At 36.9% G+C, this 23,973-nt stretch overlaps 1 long non-coding RNA gene across 1 annotated transcript in view; it reads left to right on the forward strand.

Annotated features, from left to right (window-relative positions):
• Positions 1 to 23,554, forward strand: part of LOC121668509 — an 85,664-nt gene extending 62,110 nt beyond the window's left edge. The window contains exons 4-5 of the long non-coding RNA XR_006017406.1: positions 18,012 to 18,077; positions 21,562 to 23,554. This is a non-coding gene — a long non-coding RNA (uncharacterized LOC121668509). The remainder of the gene's footprint in view (positions 1 to 18,011; positions 18,078 to 21,561) is intronic.
• Positions 23,555 to 23,973: the final 419 nt, after the last annotated feature.

Consider the following 23,973-nt stretch of genomic DNA (forward strand, 5'->3'; position numbering starts at 1 on the left):
ACTATTCTGTGCCTTTTGGCCTGAGAATCTGGGAATACCACCCAGCACTGTTTAGTTTGCTAACACAGATGTAGAAATATAATCTGGGATCTGATGGTGCTAAATACTATCTGATCTGAACTGTTGATTGCTGCCACAGGAGGTGTCTAACTCCACCCTGGGTACTGTGGTAGGCTGCCTGAATATGACTCAGTGTTCAGAAAAATGTCTGCCTTCTTCATAATTTACCTTTTCTTATTGATTTGATAATTGAATTATGCAGCATTGACTGTAGCATTGCAAGGGTAGAATTGCGAGGATGGCAGACCACAGAGTGAGTGGAATTAGAAAAAGTGCCTTTTCAGACGTACAACAGTATGCCTGAGGAAGCTTCCTGAAAAAGGAGGGGTTGGGTGTAGTGTAAGAAGTCTTTTATCTTTTTAATGTTTATGACTCTCTGAAAATAATATTCAAGGAAGTAGCTCTTATGAAAGACATTCTCAGATGCAGCAAATAATGATATTGATGAGAACAAATTAGTTTCATGGTGGAAGTGTTTAAAAATAAAAGTTTCTTTGAACTCAGTAAGAACCAGATTTAATGAAATTTAAATTAAAGTGAATGGAATAGATATGTAAGAGTTAATCATCTGGAATGGCAATAATATGGAATAGAAGCTCTTTTCTTCGAAAGAAACTGGTTGAATGAAATCATCTGTCTTGATGTTTATTGTTCTTTGACTGAGGCATGCAAATGTATATTTGGAAAGCCAAATTCTGATCCAATTAAAGTAAATATCAAGGATTAGGATTTTTTCTGTGTTTTTGATTGTCTCTTCTATAGGAAAGTGAATTGTCTGCCTGCACTTTTGGGGAAATGCATTTTGGGAGCTCAGCAAGGTCCTTTTTTGTTGTTCTAATGCAGCTGTTAATACATTGCTATGATATAATTTTTGTCTTTCTTAATATAATTTCATATTTAGCATGAAAATAGTAATCTAAAGTTAATACCGCTACTTTCTAATTTTGCTAGAGTTTTGCAGGTTGCAACAGACTATAGGTACAATTTCATTTTTTTGTGATTATATATTCTTTATTTGACTCTTGACCAGCTGGAGGTTTGCCTTAAAATCATTAACAATCTGTCCAGACTATGGAAACAAAATTAGGGCAAGTCAGGTCTTGCATTCACTTCAGTGATATATATGCAATACTTGGTTTTGATTTTTCTTTCCTTTTTCTCCTGTAATATTTGTAAATAGCAACCCCTCTCCTACTACAAGCATATTATTGAGGATATCTTCCCTCTAAAAAATTACCTTACTCCATTCCTGGATTAAAGGTTTTCATATTTATTTTAAATTCATTGTTACTGCTGTGGTTAGCTAATTGATGTTGGTAAAACCATGATTTTATCTCATCAATGAACCAAATACACATAAATTATTATTATAGCAATATGGAAAACCTCAAAATCACAGATGATTCTGTTGACGAACCTGGTTTTTGAGTGACATGACTACAAGGCTGGGCTACAGGTTTATCCAGAGCAGTGTCCTGTCCCTGCTCAGTGGACTGTTATCAGCTACAGGATGCAGTTGTGTTTCACCTAGTATAATTCCTTAGCAACTTCTACCAATTCTTCTGAAACAGAAATTTACAATGTCTTAGAATTTAATAGTTTTGATAGGTTTTCATTTTATGCAAACAATTAATTTGATTTTGAAAGAATAGCCTATTCTGTATGACAGCTGGCAGTGAACGCAGAACTCTGCTACCTATATGAAATTCTGGCAGCAGATGCCTGTACTCAAAAGAGGTGGCTGCCACCACGGATTTTCTTTACTTCTGACTCCATTTTTCAGTGCTAACTGGCTTGGGGTGGACAAGTTCACTGAGGGCAGTCAGTCACAGGCTCTCTAAGGCTTCAGCAGTTCACTATTCAGCACTGCTTCAGCAGTTCAAGTGAGGGATCTTGATAAGATCATCCAGGACTTTTTCCTTCATTGATTCCTTAACTGTCTAGGCAGTGTCAACAAGATGCACATTTCAATTTAGTGCCTGTCCCAGGGTATTAGCCACAAGGCACAGACAAATCAGAAGATGCCACAGAAAGGAATACACAATCCCCTTCTTTTCTGTATCTCTAACCACATCCAGTACAGAGGATCTTAAAAGTTGCTCTGCATAGCACCATTACCACAACTTCAGCTCTTGTGTTTGGAGAGGAAAGAGGTAGCACAAAAGCCAGGGCGGACTGCATTAATGTGTACTCACATGCAGCGGTGGAATTAGGCAGTTACACAGGAGTGAACAGGTAGTCTCTAAAACAGCTATGTGGAATATTTCACAGCTCAGGATCTCAGCTTTCAACAGCACAACAGCCTTTATGATCAGACTGGCAGCAGTCATGTATTCTGTAGACCTGACACCTACTCACACCAGAAGTCCCTCCCTCCAACTCCTTTTCTCATCCCATAATAAAATCATGCAAATAGAAGAAGTAATTATGATTTACCTGTTTTAACCATAAGGGTTGGTGTTGACCGTAGTGAGGAATGAATAAAAAGGTGTCCCCTTAAAACTGTTGAGCCTTACAGTGCTTTTATGCTGGGTCCACAAAAAGACACCCTCTGGACTCTTCTAAACTTGCAGGATCCAAATCAATCTGTTTGTCTTAAGACATCCCTGACAGAAGACCTCCTCAATATTTCCATAGTAGGAGCATATCTGCCATGCCACATGCCAGGTGCAATTGTCATTCTTCATTGTTAAGATGACCAAGTTAATCTCCTTGAACTATGTGCAACATTCTCTCATCAAGGGGAAGTCATGAGTTTAACAGATTTTTTCTGCTGCTGGATTACCCTGTTTCTGAAGAGACAGAGGGACAGCTTTCTAAAGGCACAGCTGACACCACCTAAGGTTTTCTGGAAGACTAAGACTGGTGTAATCAGGACAGAGCAGAATGAAACAGAATAACATAAGAGGATTTCAGAAGAGCATTCAGTAATGAGGAACATCAAAAGAAAATAAGGTATGCAAAGAAGAATGGGGTTATTGATGTAAAGAGGTTGAGAAGAGAGGTTGGATAGAAGAGGGACAGCTACATCTTCGAGATTTGATATCTTGTAGTTGATGTTAAAATCAGAACCATGGATTGGTATAATGAAGAGCAAGAAACAGCTTGAGATATCACAGGGACTCTTAACAATTAAAGACCCTTTTATTGGCTCATGTGTTGGAAGACTTCATAGAATCAAACAGAATCACAGCATCATTTAGCTTGGAAGGCACCTCTTGAGATTGTCTAATACCACCCCCTTGCTCAAGTAATGTCAGGTAGAACAGATTGCCCAGGATCACCTCAGTCAGGTTTTGAATATCTCCACAGATGGAGAGCCTACAACCTCTCTATCAACCTATTCCAGCATTTGATCATGGTCACAATAAAAGAATTTTCTGTGTTGAATTTCATGGGATGCCAATTGCCTCCTGTTGTATTACTGGGCATCACTGAGAAGAGTCTGGCTCCCTCTTCTCCATTCCCGTCAACCAGATATTTATACATATCGATAACAAATCCCTTCTTCATGATAAACAGTCCAAGCTCTTTCAGTCTCTCCTCATACAAATGATGCTTCAGTCCTTTGATGACATTCGTGGCCCTGTGTTGGACTCCCTCCAGTAAGTCCATGTTTTGCTTGTTCTGGAGAGTCCAGAACTGGACACAGTACTCAGATGTCTTACTAATGGTGAGTAGAGATGAAGGATCATCTCTTGACCTGCTGGCAACTCTTCCTAATTCAGCCCAAAAATACCACTAGCTTTCTTTGCAATGGAGACATGTTGCTGGTTCACGTTCAGCTTGCTGACCATCACTAACCCATGGTCCTTCTCTGCAGAGCTGCCTTCCAGCCAATTACAGCAGTGTACTAGTGCCTGGAGTCATTCCTCCCAAGATGCAAGTGCTTACATTTCCCTTTGCTGCATTTCATGAGACTCCTTTCTGCCCAATTACTCACTCTATCTAGGTCCCCTGGAATGGCATGTGGTCTGCTGGTCCCTCCTTCCAGTTTTGTATCACTGCAAATTTCCTGACCTGCATCCTTCCCCATCATCCAAGTCAGTAATGAAGAGTTTAAACTATAGTACCCAGTACTGACTTGCCTCCAAACTTTGTGTCAGTGAAGCCTATTTGAAGCAGATTTTGAGTGGAGCTTTAGTTCCCTCTAAAAGTTGTCTGTGATCCAAATTATAATCAGTAGTTGAGAAACAGCATGGCATGTGTTTCAACAGTGTAATATTGTTGCAAACAAATATAAGTTTTACTTCTCTCTCCATGTGATTAAGCATAAGGATATTGAATGTAATTTCATTTTTGTCTCATTCTTCATTGTTTGATTAGTATCTATATTTATATTGTGATCAGACTACTTCATTTAAACTAGAAGTTGCTGTTTCTCCTTCTTTCCTTACACTGTGATGTAACTTTCTAAATTATATAAAAAATATTAATTGCCCAAGATCCTTTCAGGATTTATTATGGCAAGTCTGAAATAATCCTGGCAAATGTCATACATAAACAAAAAGATCTATTGAAGAATAAAATAACCAAGACTGTACAATTCCAAAACAGTGAAATCCTATTCTAATAGATTTAAGGGAACCACAAAAGTCATGTTGCCATGACCACCTTGATGAATTATTTTCTCTCCAGCCTAGTGGTAGTGACAGTTCCTGCACTGTAATTCTTAGAAGTTTCTCATGCTTCCACCATTCCTTAGGTTCCTTAACCTCAACCTTCCCTTGCATAACTCCCCAGTTTTTCAGCATACTTCAGAAAATATCCACAAGAGAGAATATATGATGTGAGATTTTCAGGACAAGAGTGTAAGGACAGAGCGAATATCTCATGAACTCTGGTCTGCATGGACATCAGCCAGATGCACAATGATGCGTGACCCCCTCTGCCCCATCCCTGCTCACATTGGGGGTACCCCTGCACAGGGCAGTATAAGCAGTGAAAAATTTTAAAACAAGCTGAAAACCAGTTATGTGGGGGAACATAAGATCATCAGATTCCCATAGGAAATACAATTGAGATGAAAATACTTGGTTGTTAATTTTCGTATTTAATTACCATGCAATTTTTGCGTGAAATTTTGTCAGAACTGATGTTTACAAGACTGACTCCTGTACTAAAGCAAAATTTGGCGCCTTTACAACTTGTTTTGGAAGACACAGGATGACAGGGTCCAGTGTTCATGCTGCAGGCATTATTGCTGTGACTGCTAAACGTTATATGGTTACTTTTGTAGTAGGGATGGGAATGAGGCCTCCAATTTCACAATAGACTATTTAATACCCGTCAGCTGAAGAAAATTTCAGTCAGTAGCAACCCTAAATGCAATTGAACTTAATGACCTAGAGGTGAAAGACTCTGTATCTCATTACCTCTTCCCTAAACCTTCCAGTCCCGGAGTGTTTTCTTCAGTCTTTTGAAAAGAAACATCTATTGTACAGACATAACTGCTACTGAGTATCTTAGTCATTTAACTTTAGATTGTTGAGTTTCATTATTGTTTATTCCTTTGTCTCAATCTGAATCATTTTCTATGAATCAGATAAAGCACTATCATTATGATATCATTTATGAAGGCTACATAATTGTAGCTTTTCTCACTAAATCTTTGAAATAGTGCATTTCTTTCCTCACTAAATACTAATTTATTTTCAGATGTGGCTATTACATTATTCTTTTTATTTCTCAAGGAAATCCTTTTTAAGTAGACATCCTCTGTATTTTTCTACGAGTGTCTGAATTGTTCATTAGCTTTAACTGTAAAATGAATTTTCTGGGAGACACTTTACAAAAGTATTTTTGGTATTCAGGCAATTTTTAAAATAAGTTTCTGGTTTTAAAAATTTGAGGAAGATATGTATTTATTTTATACATGACCTGAACAAAACCCAGAGTTTCCTATAGAAGTTATATTTTCAAAGCATTTATCTAACCTGTCAGTCTCCATCAGTTAGAAATATTTTAGGCACCATTAAACTAAAGCATCAAAGACATGGGAAGCTTGTTTCCCTCCAAGTAATAAGTTTACATCCTGAGAAGTGAAATACAAATCCTTACTACTTCTGAACAAAAATATTTAGACTCACCCCTTCAAGATTTCAGGTATATTATTTGAGGTGAATTCTTGCAACAGTGAGTGAAAGACATTATTTATTGACTAAACATCCTACTTAGAAGAAACATTTAGGGTAAATGTTTGTGTTTATCCCTCTTCAGGGAAAAAAAAAAAATCTGTGGTTCTGTATGTTCTTAGCTTCCACAAGATTCACAAACTTCTAAACAAGAAACATGCTCTTTAAAAGACTATTAGCAGTGGGAGGTCACATAGAACAAGATGCCTGGCAGCTGGAGAGCACTCCTACCAATGAACACTGGCACTAGTGGCTCCTTTGAACCAGGAACCATTCTAATGGAATTGTGATATTTCATCAGCATTTCCCTTTTTCTTTTTAAAAGTAAAGGAAAAAAGCAACCAGCCCAGCTGCATTTCAGAAAAAGATTGACATACCCATTTGCATATATGGTCAAGGGAAATTATCTTAAAATCTCTGTATATGTATTTTCTAGATAATCAGGCAAGTAAAAGTCCCCCTTAGAAGTGGAACAAACAGGAAAGAAATAAGCATTTCTAACTTGTACTTTTCCTTTGCTTAATGTATGGATTTTTAATTATGTTAGCATCATCATCAACATCATCATTATCATGTCTCTCAAAAGGATTTCATTGACTTGAAACCTCATATCTGTATAAAATCCTGTAGGTACAATTTTTAATAGATATTTAGAATGATCATGTATATAGGATGCAAATGAAAATTCCTTGTCTTTCCCAAAATTTTTTAATGGTTTTGAATATGAATATAGTGGTTCCCCAGGACCTTCTTGCCTCTATATTCAGCAACACCTTCATCCAGGAGATCATTTAATGAACAATAAGAGGTTCAAAGTAGTATTTTCATTTTTTCTCCAAAATGAAGTCAGGTAAGAGCATATATTGATAAACTATCTGCAGATAGTTGAATTATGCAAAAGAATTTTATTCCTACTAAGCCACAGGAATGTAATATAGAATTCTTCACAAAATATCTGTAATGCTGAACAACAGTCCCACTAAAATTAACTGTACTTTTGTTTGCAATTCTAGCAGAGATGTCAAGAATTTAATGTGCCTTTACCTTAAACTGCCCTCTCATCCATGAAAGTGGGCCCTTGTGAACAGAGCTGAGATTTTTAGCATAGGGAAACTTGTACAGCCATCATCTGTATTGTAGCTACTTTGTTGATTGGTAGAAAACTTTAGTTTCACAAAGGTGTTCATCTGGGCTGTTCCTCAAACATTGCACTACCTTACTTTTTTTCTTAAGCTATTTATATTAGCCTTTAGGTTTATAAAAGTGCTCAACCATTTTTTAAGTTGCAATAAGAATAGCAGGCACCACAAGATGGAAAACAGAAAAGGAAAATATATCCCACACAAAAATATAATTTCTTATAAGTCAATCAATGCAATAAAAATTATAGGAATTTTAGTCCAAGGGTGTTCAATTTGCCATATATTTTAAACATGGAGGCTTGTTAGAGAGTATGGTTGTGGGGAAAAGAGTGAAGGACTATGATTCATAACGTATTTGGAGAATTAAAGTGGTTTCAGACCCTCAGGCATGGGAAGTTCTGATATGGTATTTTTTCCCCTACTCCATGAACATTATTTATTTGATGTTAAAGTACCACGTATAGAAAATTGAAGCAGAATGCAAAATTTCTGTTGTAGACAGCCCAATTTCTACAGAGTTTAGTTCTTTGTAGGTGAATTTGTCTCTCTGTGTACAGACCATGCTTATCTGACAGTCCCATCTTTTTATATTCCCTTGCCCTTTTTTTTTCTCCAAGGAATACAGACAAACCTTCCAAATTTTTATTTGCTTTTTAAAAATTCTTTGAGGATCTGCTTTGCCTTAATTTATACCAGCCAACCTCTAAGTCCTGTGTTGCAGTTAGTAGCATCCAGCTCAAGAAGTAATTGGCTGGACTCTTGCTGGAGCTCAGAAAAATAGTCATGATTTTTCTGAAGGCTCACTGTAGATTGTATAAAAATATATGAAAATCTTGGATAAATCCTCTGCTTGTGATGAAAAGGTGCTTCTTTTGTCAGGATTGATTTGTCAAAGAGTGGGGTTTAGGGTTGGGGTTTTTTTTAGACTGTATTACCTGAATCAAGGAGATAATTCAATATTCAAAATATTTTTAATACAAAATAACTTGCACATATGAACACTTGCAGGGAGTATTAGGAGGAAAGTGGATGAAGACTGGCAATGCTGGGGTTTCAGGCAATAACAGGGATCTGATAAAAGGGGATGGAGTTTAAGGGAAGATTTGAGCATGTAGGTAAAAAAAGAAAGAAAAGTAGTAAGATGAGAGGAAGAGAAAGAAGGAAAAGGGAAAGAGGTGAGAATTTTGTGGGTGATAATTCTTTTTAGCTCTAGCTCCCTTTTCATGAGCATTTTCTTGGGGGAGCAGGGCAGGAATGGTATGGGAACAGGGGAGAATGATGTGTTGTCCCTTTAGACATTCCTGGTCTCACCTGATATGAGATAAGCCCTCTTTCTCTTCTACCAAGTAAGTTGAATCTCTTTTTCCAAACAAGCATGTACATACTGTTTTCCTCATCTGCAGCGTATTAAGAAATTTCTGGTCTAGATGTTTTGAATGTCCCCTTTTACTTGTGGTTTACTCGTTTATCCTAACACACGTTAGGATACCAGGAGCTGCTGAATAGTGTTAGTACAAATCTTTGTGACATTCCCAGAAGAGAAGTCGTTGCTGTTCGTCTATGTAGTCAAAAGACAGAACAAGTGTAGAAGCTGATATGTAGTTAAAGCACAGAAAAACATAAGTTCTACAGGTTCTCCATCACTGTGATTAGGCAGATAAATAGCAACATCTAATGAAAGAACCGGAATATCTCTACTCTTCCAGAGCTTTGGTTTTGTATGTGTTCTTTCTGTGTTATTTGTTGAAGAGAAGTAACTCTCTTAAATTTTCTTTCTTTGAAAATATCAATCTTTCATATGAAATACCCATTATTTATTGAATTTTTCATGAACTTTGAGGTGATTGAACATAGAAAATTCACAAAATATTTAGAAAGTCATCTGATTCAAAGGCTCCTGAGATGTCACTCTCAGCTTCCTTCAAGCATCTCTTATGGTTGCCATTTCCATTCTACTTGTTTTTCAATTCTCATATGTGCACACAGTTTCAGAATCAAACTAAAACTATTTAAAGTGTTCAACTTTAGAAGTGATTTCTCATCATGTAGATAGCCTGGTGTCCAAGGTGCAAACTCATGTCATCTGAGGAAATGTCTTATTTCTATGATTTAGTCGATTTTTCTGTTAATAACCCTTTCATATGTATTACCTTTGCCATGTGAATAACTTTTGCAGTCTAAAAAGTACACAAAAAATAAATAATGTCTTTTCATTTTACAATGCCGGTATATATATTCATTGCAGTATTTTGGTGTGTCCTGTGCTGCTTTTCTCATATTTGTCTATCATGCCCAGCTGAAGAAGGTAGTTAAATGTAACCATGTTTATAAAGGGAAAAACAACAAACAAGGAGAGGAGGTGGAGGAGGAGGGTAAAAAGAGAGTGAGAAGTAGCAGATATCCCTACTGCAGCCCATGAAGCAGTTAGCTATTTAGTGAAGGAACTGGAGCCTGTGGAGAGCCCATTCTGGAGCAGGTTTATCCTGAAGAACTGAACCCCATGGAGAAAACCTGCAATGAAGCAGAGAAAAAGCATACTGAGGAAGGAGGGATAGAGGGAACTCTCATCTTCCTGGGCTGCTCAGGGGGTGACAGTAGATGAAACCAGAGTGAAGTAATTGAGTTGAGCCTGGAAGACTAGGGGAGCAAAGATGTTGCTTTAATGTTTGTTTCTCAGTATTCATATACATTTTTATTGGAAATAATTTAATTTTCCCCCAACCACGTCTGTTTTGTCCATGATGCTAATTGGTAAGTGATCTTCCTGTCTTTCACCCTGGTCTATGAGTTCTTGCTCTATTTTTTTCCCCTGTCCTGCTGAGGGGTAGAAGTGAGCAAGTACCTCTTGGAAGTTTGGCTTTTAGTTTAACCCACCAAAATTACGAAAGTTACTTGCAAGTCTGTCTATTGCCAGGGATGAATAGGACATTCCTTGGTTCTGCTGGCCATTTTTCATTTCTCAGTGGTGTTGGTAGGAGCTGGACATACTGTACACTTCTGCATAGTAAATTAAGGGAACCTCAAAAGTGTTGACATTATGTATGAAGTGCTCATATTATTTTGTAAATTATTTAATTAAAAGTAATTGCTCAGCACTCAGAGAGTATCCCCAGATTGAACTATTCCCGTTTATCTATAAGCCATGTTTTCGAGTTCTTGATGAAGTCTTCTCAGTGATCTACAGCTTCTAAAACAGAAACTAATTTCCAAACTGCTTCTCTGAAGACAATATATTTCATTTAGCTCACTATCTTCCATTGCCTTCCATAAGATGCCATTGCCCCACTTAGTTTTCTCAGTTGTGTTTAGCAGTCTAATAGTCAAAGCTTCTGTGGTATTCTGGTAGTACGGCACACAACTCATGCTTACTTTCCTCTGAGAGTAGAGAAAAATAAAAATATTACTGTAAGAGTTAAAATACCTTGCAAACAGGAAAAAGAAGTGATTTTGGATGCTTTCAGGCTGGTTTCACTATATAAGGAAAAAATATCTCGAAACTACTTTTTCATTAAATTGTTCACAGAATGTCCATAGCATTCAAAGGACAACTTTAAAACTTTTGACCTTACTCTTTATTGTTACAATATACTGTATAATTATTTTATTGGCATTATTTGATTGGATTTTAGGATACTATTATGCTGCTTTGTTGGCTGTTTCATCGCCTCAAGTAGAATAAACCACAATGCTTGCAGTGGATTTCTGCAGTTTAATTAGTATGCTGCTGTGCTGTTTTTAGTTGCATGCTGCTATGGTACCTTTAATTGAAATCTTTCTCTTATGACTGTGATAATTATATCACCCTGATGCCTTTAATCTGGCACCATTATATAGCATGTGGCTGTGCTGCATTAACTTCTTGATATTAATCATTTGGATTAGCACCAAGGGATAACCCAGAAGTAAGAAACACACTGGCTCCCCAGCTGGAGTATTTTCTGTAAGGCCATGAATACATGCCTATGGCACACTCAAAGATATCAGGATAAACACCTTTTATGTTACAACTATGTTTTTAAAAACCTTGTAATAATTTATCTACTTAGGTTTTTTTCTAAACTTTCTGTATCCCATGAAAGAAATTTTTTATTAATTCTAAGAAACTTCAGTTTTTCTCCTGAAAGAAAAAATGTTTCCATCTCATGGGCTAGTAGATGAATGCAAATTCCTCTTTAGCAGTCCTTTTGGATATATCACAAAATACCAAATACTTTGTACAAAAGTTGACAGATTCTTTTCATGTTTTCTTCCTATTTATTTTAATGCATTGTCACAATGCTATAGAGAGCATTTCAAAAACAAAAGGGAAAAAAAAAAGCACAGACAAACAAAACCCATCAAAAATCATGCTTCTTACAGACCCAGTAGCTGGAGACAGGAATTAATGACATTTGATACAGTATATAATACAATATACAGTTGAGGAAGACCATCTTACTTCTGAAAATTGATGATTCTTTTTATAACTCTATCTTCCTTGATCTATTTAGTGCTAAGCGTTGCAAAAGTTAGCATCTGTGGGAGGTCTGGTAATGAACGAAATCCAGTCATTTAAAGTATATCCTGATAAATCTGAAGGTGATGTTGCTATATTGGAGGATGCAACAGGAAGAAACAGCAGCATTCATATATTTTTGTATCATAGAATGCCTGGAGTTGGAAGAGACCTTGAAGTCCACCTAGTTCCAACTCTCCTGCCATGGGCAGGGAACCTGCCACTAGACCAGGCTGCTCCAAGCCCTGTCCAGCCTGGCCTTGAATAGCCCCAGGAATGAGACATCCATAACTTCTCTGGTCAACCAGTTCCTGTGCCTCACCACCATCACAGTAAGGAATTTCTGTCTAACTTAAACCTGACCTCCTTCAGCTTAGAGCCATCCTCCTTTGTCCTATTACTACATGCCCTTGAAAAATGTTCCTCTCCAGTTTTCTTGCAAAATCTCTTTAGGTACTGGAAGGCTCATATAAAGTCTCCCTCTGGAGCCTTTTCTACTCCGTGCTGAACAGCCCCTACTCTCTCAACCTGCCTTCTAAGGAGAGGTGTCTAGCTGTCTGACCATCTTCATGGTCCTGCTCTGGACTCACTCTACAGGTCTGTGTCCTTCTTGTGTTGGGGGCCCCAACATGTGGCACTCCAGGTGGGCCCTCACAGTGGCAGAATAGAGGGGAAGAACAACCTCCCCTGACCTGCTGTCACATTAGTTTTGATGTATCCCAGGATGTTTCTGCTGGCAGGCTTTCTGGGCTGCCAGCATGCATTGCCAAGTCATGTTGGTCTTCTCATCTGTGAACACCCCCAAGTCCTTCCCCCCAGGGCTAGCCTCGATCTGTTTTCTGCCCAGACTGTATTTGTGTTTGGGATTGCCCAGACCCAGGTGCAGCACCTTGCACTTGTCCTTGTTGAACTTCATGAGGTTCACACAGGACTACCTCTCAAGCCTGTCAAGGTCTCTCTCCGGATGGCATCCCTTTCCTCCAGCATGTTGGTGACATCAGCAGACTTGCTGAAGGTGAACTCAGTCCTAATAAACACGTTAAAAGGTGCCAGTTCCAATACTGACCTCTGAAGAACACCAAGTGCCACTGCTTTCGGCTTGGACATTGAGTTGTTGACTGCAACTCTTTGAGCGTGACCTTCCAGACAATTCTTTATCCACTGAATGGTCCATCTGTCAAATCCATGTCTCTCCAGTTTAGAGACAAGGATGTTGTGCATTTGACTAAGGGATATCTGATTCTTTTTTGCTATTATTGCAAAACTGCAGTGTCTTGAGTCTCCAGCTTAAGTTGAATGGTCACACAATTACAGATCAGGAATTCTTTTTTCTGAGAAACACTGTATTTCTGTTTCAGATAGGTAGTTGCACATCATAGTATATATGTCTTACCTACGGGATGGATTGCTTATACTCATAGTGGATATTTAAATTGGGATATTATGCTAAGTGATCTGCTAAGTGGCATTGGTTTTTTATAACACCTGTTTGCATTCGTATTAGTTGCACTAGTTTTCTATTGGTTTCTATAAAGATTTTGGTGTAGTCAAAGTGCCTGAACTAATGCTCCAAACAACCTCTTTTTGCACCTATGAGACATATCTGTTCACTATTAAATAAATTCAGAACTTGTATGGAATAACACAGCCTTGGAACAATTTTTCAGTTATCTGGACAGAAATTTCCAGTACTACAATTTGATCCACATCTTGCACTGCAATCTCAGGTCTTTTAGCAGTCACTTGAGAAGCAGGACTTCTCTCTGGAAGTAGCTGTGATTTTAAGATACATATTGTTAAATGACTTGCTAGTCTGTGCCAGCCATGAAATAAGTCATTTAGTAAGTTTTTCAAGAGTTGAAGGAATCAGAACTGTTGAGGTTTTTAAGTACCTCTGCAGAGAAAGACCTGGGGGTCCTGGTGGACAACAAGCTGTCCATGAGCCAGCAGTGTGTACTTGTGGTCAAAAAGGTCAGAGGTTTCCTGAGGAGCATTAGGAAGAGTGTTGCCAGCAGGTCGAGGACAGTGATCCTGCCTGTCTACTCAGTCCTGGTGAGGCCACATCTGGAGTGCTGTGTTCAATCTTGGGCTCTCCAGTTCAAGAGATACATGGAGCTCCTGAAGTGAGTCCTGCAGAGGACTACAAAAATGATGAGGAGCACCTCCCTTATGAAGAAAGAAGACCGAGAGGCGATCATATCAATGTTTACGAGTAACTAAAGGGAAGGTGCCAAGAGGACGGAGCCAGGCTCATTTCAGTGGTGCCAAGCAATAGGATGAGAGGAAGTGGGCAGAAACTGAAACACATGAAGTTCCACTTGAACATGAGGAAGAACTTCTTTACAGTGTGGGTGACTGAGGTTTCCCACGGAGGCTGTAGAGTCTCCTTCTCTGGAAATGTTCAAAAACTGTCTGGACACAATCCTGATGTAAAGTGTCATGAGAAAAATAATGCACTTTTAGTTCCTTGCATTGGGTTTTATCAGGTTGCACAATAGAAACTCCCCTGCGCACCTACAAAGGAGCACATAGACTATGGCAGGTTGGGGTAACCCAAATAATAATCTGCTGGGACACCAGGCCATCAAAGGCCCGTTTCCACAAGCCCAGAGGAGCACAGGAGTACATGGCTAGGCAGGGTAATCCAAATAGCTGGGTCAAAGAGACAAAATCTCTGCCTGATCTCTCCAAGGGTTTCCACAGGGGACTCTCAGCAGCATACATCCTTGGAACACACAGCACCAGCAGTCAGACAGAAGGCTCTATGGGCCACCTCACAGATCAAGGGGTTCACTACCTAGGGGCATTGTACATATTATGGGATGCATGATGGGAAGATCATTTGGGATTTTGGGAGGCCTTATTTTAGGTTGCTTAAAGAAATATCCAAGGCCAGGGAAAGAGACTGATTAAGGTTTGGGGAAGAAAAAAGCAGGAAAATAGGGGGCTAAATGAATAATTAGGGCCAGTCCTGTATGAACAGTTACCTGGTCAAACACTTGCCTCTCTGTGGCCTCATCACTGCAGTCTGTCCTGTCTTCTCATTTAACTCCATTTCTCTTTTCATGGGTGAAGGGCTGACTGTTCTCTGTGTGAGCGTATGGGGTAAGTGCCAGCAGTTGGAGAGGTGGGTCAGGGGGGTCCATGTGTTTAAGGTTCCAGAGACTGGAGCAGGTGAGTCTCCATTTATCAGTGTGTGATTGTTAGTGAAACCAGAACTGATGAGCAGGATAATTGCCCTGGGAGCTATGTCTGTCTCTGAAAGTAAGGCACCTGGAAGAGTTAGCTCAGTATTAGAGATGTCTTTTGAAATTCCTATTAGTAGGAAAGCTGACATAAGAGAAAAATATGTTTTAGAATATGGCTTCATTATGCCAGCTAAAGACAATCAGTGTAAAAAATGTTTATATTTTTATAAAAAGTCTGATTTAGGTTAACAAATTCTCTCAGCAGTATTGTTCATTCTCACATATTTTCCAAACAAGTTTTCAGTTAAGATTTTTTGACTGCTTAGTTTTACTGTTAAAAGAAGTTAAGAAGTGGCACAACTGAATTTAGACAAATATGATCCTGAGTCTTACACATCAAATCAACAAATGTGAGGGTGTCACCAGTTTATGCTTAGCTGTCTCTTTCCTTATTTCCATCCACTCTATTCAGCACTTTTCTCTAAATTCAGCAGCAACAATACAGTTCATTTCACTTGTTTAAGAGCTAATTATGTAGCTTAGATGTAGGTCTGTATTTTTATAGGTTTTCTAATTTTTTTTTTCTAATTATTTTTTAATTGCTTTCATGTGCTTTGAATAGGGACCTGGTATTAAGACAGTCTGGCTGTTTTAGTGCTAAGGTATATCTGGTCTATGTTTCTGCTAGAAACACTTTATCCTTACAATAGGATCTACTTACAAGGAACTCAGATACTCAGTGAAAAATCCATTACTGTACATTTGAGTTTAAGAAAAGCTAAAATCATTTCATTTATTTTTAAGAAAAAAGGGAGAAGGCCCATTTCTACCAGAGTATAATTCTCACTGACACATTCTTTTTTCCACATGGAGGTGTTCCCCCTGTCCTTTACTTTTAATGACATCAGGTGAGGGTGAAAAGATCTTCAACTGAAAACTCACTGTCAGCTTTTGCTAAAATGTGTAATAGACTTTTAGCCAAACTACTTAAAAGGATCAAAGGTATTTTAATATACTTTAGAAGAAGAAAGGACACATAACATGCACAATAAATTACTTCTATTTTGATGGAAAATATACATTCATATATATATGTTTGTATGGGTGTACTTATGGCTATAAGGAAAAGTAAATTCATATAAACACAATTTTGTAACATGGGTTTATTTATAAGCATTTTATATTTCACTGTTTGCATGTGTGTATGTCTGTACACATATGTATACATAACATGCTCTGTATTTGATCTAAAGATGATGGTAAGACAACATTTTGTACACTTGCCTAAGTGCTAAAAAGAGGAAATGATTTACATTTGCACTCCAAGCTGCTGCCAGAAAAGCCTTTCTACATCACATATTTCAATCTCCTGTATGCATGTGCCTGCATACACATCTCAAATACACCATATCACTATCACAACACCACTGCTTTTAGAAATTATTATTCCTTTTTCAGAACATATTCCTGACTGAAAAACTCAAATTTTTCATGTATTGCCATCAGATGCACTCTGGAAAACTGGGGAATAAGTACAAAGGCCTACAACCTAAATGCTACTTGTGCAGATTTCTTTAAGATATTGACCAGCTAGGAAAAAAAATATAGATGTGACTAGGAATAAATTTTGTTGTGTGTTGAATTTTTTAAAGATAAAAATACATAGTTAAAAATTTGAACATACTAACAGTTTATATCTTTGCGTGAGATTTACAAAATTTGGAATCAGCTACAGAGAATAAGTCATCAGTAGTTCTGTTTATCTCAATTACAATTAATCTAAATTTACAATAGGTATATTTCTACTCTGAGGTCCTATTTAGCTTGAAAAGACTGTTCAGTCTCTTTCAGAACAATTGCAGTAGAAATCCAATTGTTCTTTCAACTGCCTGTTGTAAAATTCCAGCTACCTAAGCTAAACAAATGCAGCTGAGAGCTGTTAGATGTGTTTACCCAGAGCTTTTCAGAGATCAAAGGGGGGGAAAAAAGCACATCTGTATATTGAATTAAACTTTTTACTTTACTTGAAAATAAATTTTTTTAAAAAGCATTATTCCTTCCTCATGAAGTTTTCCCCAGAGACCCCCACTTTTGAACTGTGCATGTACAATTTAAGGCACTTAGCCTTAGGAGGGGCCACCTCCTGCTGTAGATGAAGAGCTCGACACTAGGACTTACGTTAAATAGAGGCATGTACCTCCTCTTCCTTCGGGTCCTGCTTTTTGTCCTGTAACAGGCATTGGAATCATTGGTCTCCATTCAGATGCACTTTTCTTAAAATGTTACCACCTGTAGGCTACTGTTACATTATTTCTTTGAAGATCCTGAAAACATGAGGGTAGGGTAGTTTTGTTCAATTTAGCTTTACTGGGGGTATGTGGTTTTACAGACAAAAAGAAAGTGCTGGTTTTTCCCCCTTGAGATGCTGTTATGGCCATGGGCATCGTGATGTCTGATTTTAAAAAGTGAACTTCACAAGAATGCAAAATGCCCCTTCCAGAATAATATGTTTTATGCTTAGTGTGCCATGAGGAAAATGGTGAGCTTAAGGTGGTATTCTGTTTGTGCATGCATTTTTCCATCTGTGCTCTACAGGAGAAGGTAACGTGTCACTATGTCCTGATTTGGGAACAACTTTTCTCTCCTCACTGTTTAGGGCATAGACAGAAAGGGTTCAGGTTCCTTAATGACAGTGTCTTCTAGAGTGAAAGCAGTTGAATACAGGCACAAAATAGCAATGTCTCTTCGTTTTAGGATATTGTAATAAACTGTTTGATGCCCAAGCAATGGATGTATGCTTGGTGTTTGTTAACGCCTTATCAAAGCAAGGGCTATAAGAAATGTAGGCTATCTGTGAGCTTGTGATGTACTGATTTGAAAAATTAGGCCGAATATTAAATAATTTACTGTAACTTTGTTGTAGTAAGCTATTTCCAAGTGTAAAAAGAGTAATATGTTACCTAAACAGATTATTGTTATGTGTTTGGGTTAGCAAAAGAAAAACTGGGAAGATCAGAGTGCAAAACCAAGTCCTCATTGGTCTTACTGCAAAACAATGGTAAGTACTACTTTATTTTTTAAGGTTAATTTTTTTTTTTTTTTTTGTATTTATGTCATATTCTATATTAGTTTTCCTGTGAAATTAGCATTTATTTGTTAAATACACTTAATTCTTGATTGCAGGGGTAATCTTTGCTCACTTTTAGTCTGTTTAGGTGTATCAGTGAAAATCATCATAAGAGAAGAAGTACCACAAATGTAAACAAAAATGAATTTCAGAAATTGGGAAATTTTACAGATCTTAATCTGGTTCTGCTCTTTTATGCTATGTGACCAGCTTTTGACAATGCCTTTTATATGCACATTCCGTGGAACCACATTTATGGCTTTGTAATTTAGCCTTTCTAATAGCTAAATTGCAATAAGATTCCAAAAGATAGCCTTTTTTTTTTTTTTTCCCCGTATGAAGAAACTGTGTAATTTATTATACCTAATTCTGGTGAAGTAAATTGTCTTTTAGGATGAACCCAAAAAGCTCTTGCTGAATGAAACTTAACTGGACTAATCAAAGACCAAGCGATCTAGCATGAATAATGGGTGGGATATATGTTTTCAAACCTATGCCAGAGCTTATTCCTCCTTGAAGCCTCTCTGGGTCTCAGAGCATGCTGGCCTCCATGAACACAATGGGACCCATGACCCTTATTCATCCATAGCCCCCACTGGCACTCAGCAGCAATCTCAGCATTCTGATTGACAATGAAGAGAGGCATTGCTTCCCTCTTCCTTCTCAATCTTATGTGCATGTTTCTAAGATGCTATGTTTCTGTCAGAATACCCAGTTTAAGGATCAGAAGGGATTTTCTACCCTGTTGCGATCACAGTGGTGTCCCGGATTAGGGAGTATTTTACCTTTTCAGGAGAACTTCACTGTTTAAAAAAGTTTTACCAAACAATAGTAACTTATGTAGGGAAATGTTCTTTTGCCAGTGCTCTGAAGGGGCAAGGCAATAAATTTAAAGCCATTAGGTCAAACAATTCCTTCAAGTTTAGACATAACACTGAACTAGCTATGTGATTTTTAAGTTAAAGCAGATTTCCTGTGAAACAGCTAGAAATATCAGAAGAGGAGTTTAGGCATGTCTGTACTCATCCATTCCCTTTAAGACCCTGAGTAAGGCTGGAGAACCTATTAGTTTGGTAAATTAAAGTATTCCTCATTCCTTAAAGTTTTCCTGCTGAAATCTTGTGAAAAAATTATTCTTCTGGCTTAGTACTACTACTGAGTAGTACTAAGTATTAAGGTACAGTAAGGAAGAATATATTATTTTCTTGTACAGTCTGTGGAGGATGTACAAAATTGAAGAAGCAGTGAATAAGAACATGTTTCTTAGAATATGAAACATTTTGTGTGCTTAGGAAAAAACACAACCCTCAGAAGCCCTGTCATGGTCCCTCATAAGCTGTGGCTTGAGAGCAGTAGAAAATGGGTTGAAGTGAACAAACTTCATCTTAGGTGGTTCCCTACATTTCTTCTTTACATTTTCCATTGTACCTGATAAAATAGATGAGCTCTGCGAAGTAGTCATCCCCTACTTCAATTAAAATGAATAAATCTGGCAAGTGATGCTTTGAAACCTGTCCCTTTTCATATATATCATTCACTTGAGTATCTTATTGTAAATTTCTAAATCTTATTTGCTTTCAGCAATTAACTTTCCTTTAAATCTTCCTTCCATTTACCTTGACGTTTAATTTACCAAATCTCTCTGTCTCTCTCTTGGTGTCTCTCTCTCTCTCCCCCTTTCTCTCTCTCATATTACTCTTGCTGTTGTTCTGGGGTTTTTTTGTTTATGTTATAAACATATTGCCTGATAAATTTCTATTTGATCATTTCAGGAATGGAGCAGTCTTTAGTGTTTGATTCTAAGGACATTGTGCCTTTGAATCTAGTATATTTTAAAATTCAGTTAAGTTATTGGAAAACAGTCAGACAGGAGATTTCCCCTTGAGTTATTCTGCAAGCTTTTGTGGTTTTCATGTAATTTCTTTTATATGTTCATATTTTTGGGGGGGGTGAGAGTAAAGTTCAGTCTCTTATTCCCCTGGCAAACATTCATAAAACAAAAGAAACACCACCTGATTGCTTGTGTGAAAGAAATTACGAAACACCATATGCCAAATGTTGTTAATAGCAAAAAGTGAAAAGATAGAAAAAATACAAATGCCCACAATATCTCCATTCTGTAATCTTCTTTAGGTATAATAAGTATGTGTTATTTTTAACAATGATGGATATGGGGTTTCTTCTGATAAAATGTGAATTATAAATTGAGTCTGTCTTTAAGAAAGAAAAAACAAAACAAACCTCTTCCTGAAAATATCTTGGCTATTTATAAGTTATACTTTTGGTATGTCTGAAGAGAATTTTGATCCAGAAGTAATTGCTATAAATATTGAAACATATCACATAATATGTGGGTGATATATTACCTTTTTTGCAATAATTAAAAGATTGGCAAAAAATCCACATTTTCTATTCTAATTTCTCACATTATATACTTAATTCTTTCATAAAATGTATATTAATTTCCATATTTCTCTCATTCTATCTTGCATGTAAATACTTTGACCCTACAAATTTCTAATGGTCAAAGATGCCAAGAGTGTGTAGGGAAACACTCCTTTTTAAACAATTCTTTTATTTTAGGGGCTGGTGACTCACAGGACCTTGATCACCTTACTAAGTTGAGCACTTCTTCAATATCTGACTCTACAAGGTTGAATATTACCTTCATTGTTTCCTTGTCTATATAACCAGGGACCAGGTCCACCATAGTCACCAGACTGTGCTGGTAGCTCAGGCTTAGCCAGTTACATATCATTGCTAATTAAGAGAATTACCATGTCTCTTAGTGCTGGAGTGAAATTGGTGTTGATGTGTGAACCAGGCTAAGGGTTTAGATGAATTCATGGTGAATTTTGTAATTGGTGTCATAACTGTCTGCTTTATATTCTTTGTGGTTCTGTGCACGTGTCTGTAGCTCACAGGAGTTCCAAAAGGAGTGCCAGTCTATACGGAGTAAAGCCAAGCCTGAAGATGTCCTTCTTTTCTTTCTTTTTTTTAATTATGTGGAGATGAATATGAAAGAAAGCAAGGTTTGAAAGATATATATATATATATGGAATGATATAAGCCTTTCTGCCTCACTGTTTGTAAATATACAAGGAGATTAAAAAAAAGTATATATAAAAGATATATTGAATAAATATTTCAATGTTGGCTTGCCAAAAACCAAAATATTTTCAATTTTCTATGTTTGTCAAGTATTCTTTACAAATATATTAATGTTGACACTGCCTCCTACCCCTAATCTTAAGTGAAATGTGCAACAAAAGAGAAGCACTTGGAGTCTGGAAATGACAAAGTTGAAGTTACACGTGCAGCATGAACTTGGCTTCCTTGTGTGTACATGTTTTGATAAGGTCCTTTATTATTTGATCACATAGGTATTTGACTTTTGTTCTCCATTTAATTTCAGGTCAAAATCAAACTGTACAAATTCAGATCAATATGAGTTAGGTCTTCACTGAGCAACAATAAGGCAAGTTTTGATGAACCTGAGTGACCTAGAATCCTCTGGAAAAGTGAGAGCCGTCTTGTGAAAGACGTCATGGGCTAAAATTGAGCAGTCTGGGCTTCTGCTTTGCTTGAAATGTTATTACACCTCTCAGTGCCTCTCTCTATTCTATCATTGTAAATATTCATTCAAGTATTTCCAGATCTCACAAGAGTATTCTGAGAATAAATTCATTACTCCTTATGAAGCACACTGATATTACAGTGATGACATAGATAGAAGCCTATAAAGAAAAATAAAAGCTTATTTGCTTCAGGGCTTAGAGGATATGTCGTAAATACAATGTGGAACCACATGTTGAACATAAGGATAAAAAGAAATATCCAGGTGTTGCTTAGCACTTTGTCCCCTGTATTAACCAAAGGCTCAGGGGAGGAAAAGGGTGGGAGAAAAAGCCTGTTTTTCCTACAAGAGTTTTGACAGCAAACTAGTACGTGACGTGCAAAAAGCACAGGAGAAAGGTAACATTGGGATTTTATTAACAGCTCTTCAGTTGTAGTTGTCATGAAACTTATACAAAACTGAATTAAAATTCTTCTTTACCCATATTCCCTTTGAACGGACCTCTTTAGAATACAAGGGATTTTGTGGTGCATAGAGAGGTCTATTTATAGTGCCTTATGCCACCAATAATTGATCTGTTGTCATATTTATATCTCATATAAACATAAATATCTCAGAAGATAGTTCTGCATTTATTATGAACATTTCTCCTTAGACAGTAAATATTTTCAAGCATCACAAATCCTCACAAAGGCTTTAAGGCTTTGTGATGCTTTATGCTATTTTCTCCCTTTTTGAAAGTAGCTGAAATAAAGAAAATGGCTTACAGATTTAGCGGTGTATATAGTTTGAAAGTAACAACTGAAAAATGATGTTCATAATCTGAATTGCAATGAAACCAATTATCTGTACCATGGTGTTTCACTTGGGAATACTCTGAAAGGTTTAGTATTTCTTAAAAGAAATTAAAAACAGCTGTAAAAATACCATAAAACAAAAATAGCAGCTGCAAAAGAGATTAACATTCCTAAATTTCATTTGAACCTGAGATGTTATTTTTCCAACAGAAACATACATATATACTGATTTTTAAAATCTATTCTTTATGAAACTATATCCTTTTAAGAAAAAGATATGGTTTTTTTTTTTCTTTTCCATTTCACCACTTCTTGATACTACCCATGAATTTCATGAACATTCTTCCCCTCTGCCTAGGAATTTTGTAGTACATTTTCTTCTGTAATTGTCAAAGAAAAGCTACAATTGTTGAATCTTGAAGAATGATTTGAATATAACCTATTAAGAATTAAAGATCTGCCTAATAAACAATTTATAGCAATCCTTGCACTTTTGTTACTTACAGCTGTCAAACAGCTTTCAAATTGAGCCCAAATCACCCTGTGCCTGTTTTAAAATTTTATATAGCGTCTGTTTTCCAATTAAGCAGCCAGTCATAGATGAAACCTTTCCTAATCTTTTTCATATATATAATAAAACCAAATGTAATTTATAAAACAGAACTGGAGGTGCTGACAGTATAAAACAGTTTATTTTGCAGTCTTGGTCAAAACATATGGCAGCAACTTTTCTAGACTTCTGCCAGATGGCGGGCCTTAATCGATTTTGTCTGTTGTGCCGCATGTTAATTCTCTGTGAAAAGTGTTTCTTCAAACTCAATTAAAAAAATAATGACTTTCATTTTCTTACTGAGCAACTAATGCTAAAACTGTCATTTAGATATGTCTGTTTAAGTTTGAAAAGTTTTTGAAAGCCCCAAGATATTTACACAACAGGTAAAATTGATTCTAATGGCTTTGAAAGCTGTGATTGTTATTTGTCAGCTTATGTATCATTTCATGTGAATCTGAATAAATTTACCTTTTTGATAATATTCCTTATCTTGCATTTCTGTTTTTCTTGTGGCTTTTTTAACTAATGATAGTGTTTCATTCTCAAAATTAGAGTAATTTTGAGCACCAAAAGACCCCAGAGTAAAATCTCAAATCATCAACACTAAACTCATTACTCCAAACTATAAACACAGGAAACTAGAAAAAGAGAATAACATCTATCTCTACATCTCAATAAAGATACTGTTTTATGCAACAGCTGTTATAAACTTTAACTACTGGTCTACCCAACACGTTTTGATGTGCTTTCTACATCTCCCATATTAAATTATTATAATTTATGTGACCATACTACATTTAATAAATGTTCACAAAGGCCAGTCTCCAAGGTTATTTTAACAGGCAATTTTTGCTATGCTAGAGTATGAAATTTCCTCTCTACCCAATAAACAATGAGGTA

Source organism: Corvus kubaryi, unplaced genomic scaffold, assembly GCF_017639235.1.
Source record: "Corvus kubaryi isolate FWS band 111438036 unplaced genomic scaffold, C.kubaryi_AGA036_p1.0 37385, whole genome shotgun sequence".
NCBI lineage: Eukaryota > Metazoa > Chordata > Aves > Passeriformes > Corvidae > Corvus > Corvus kubaryi.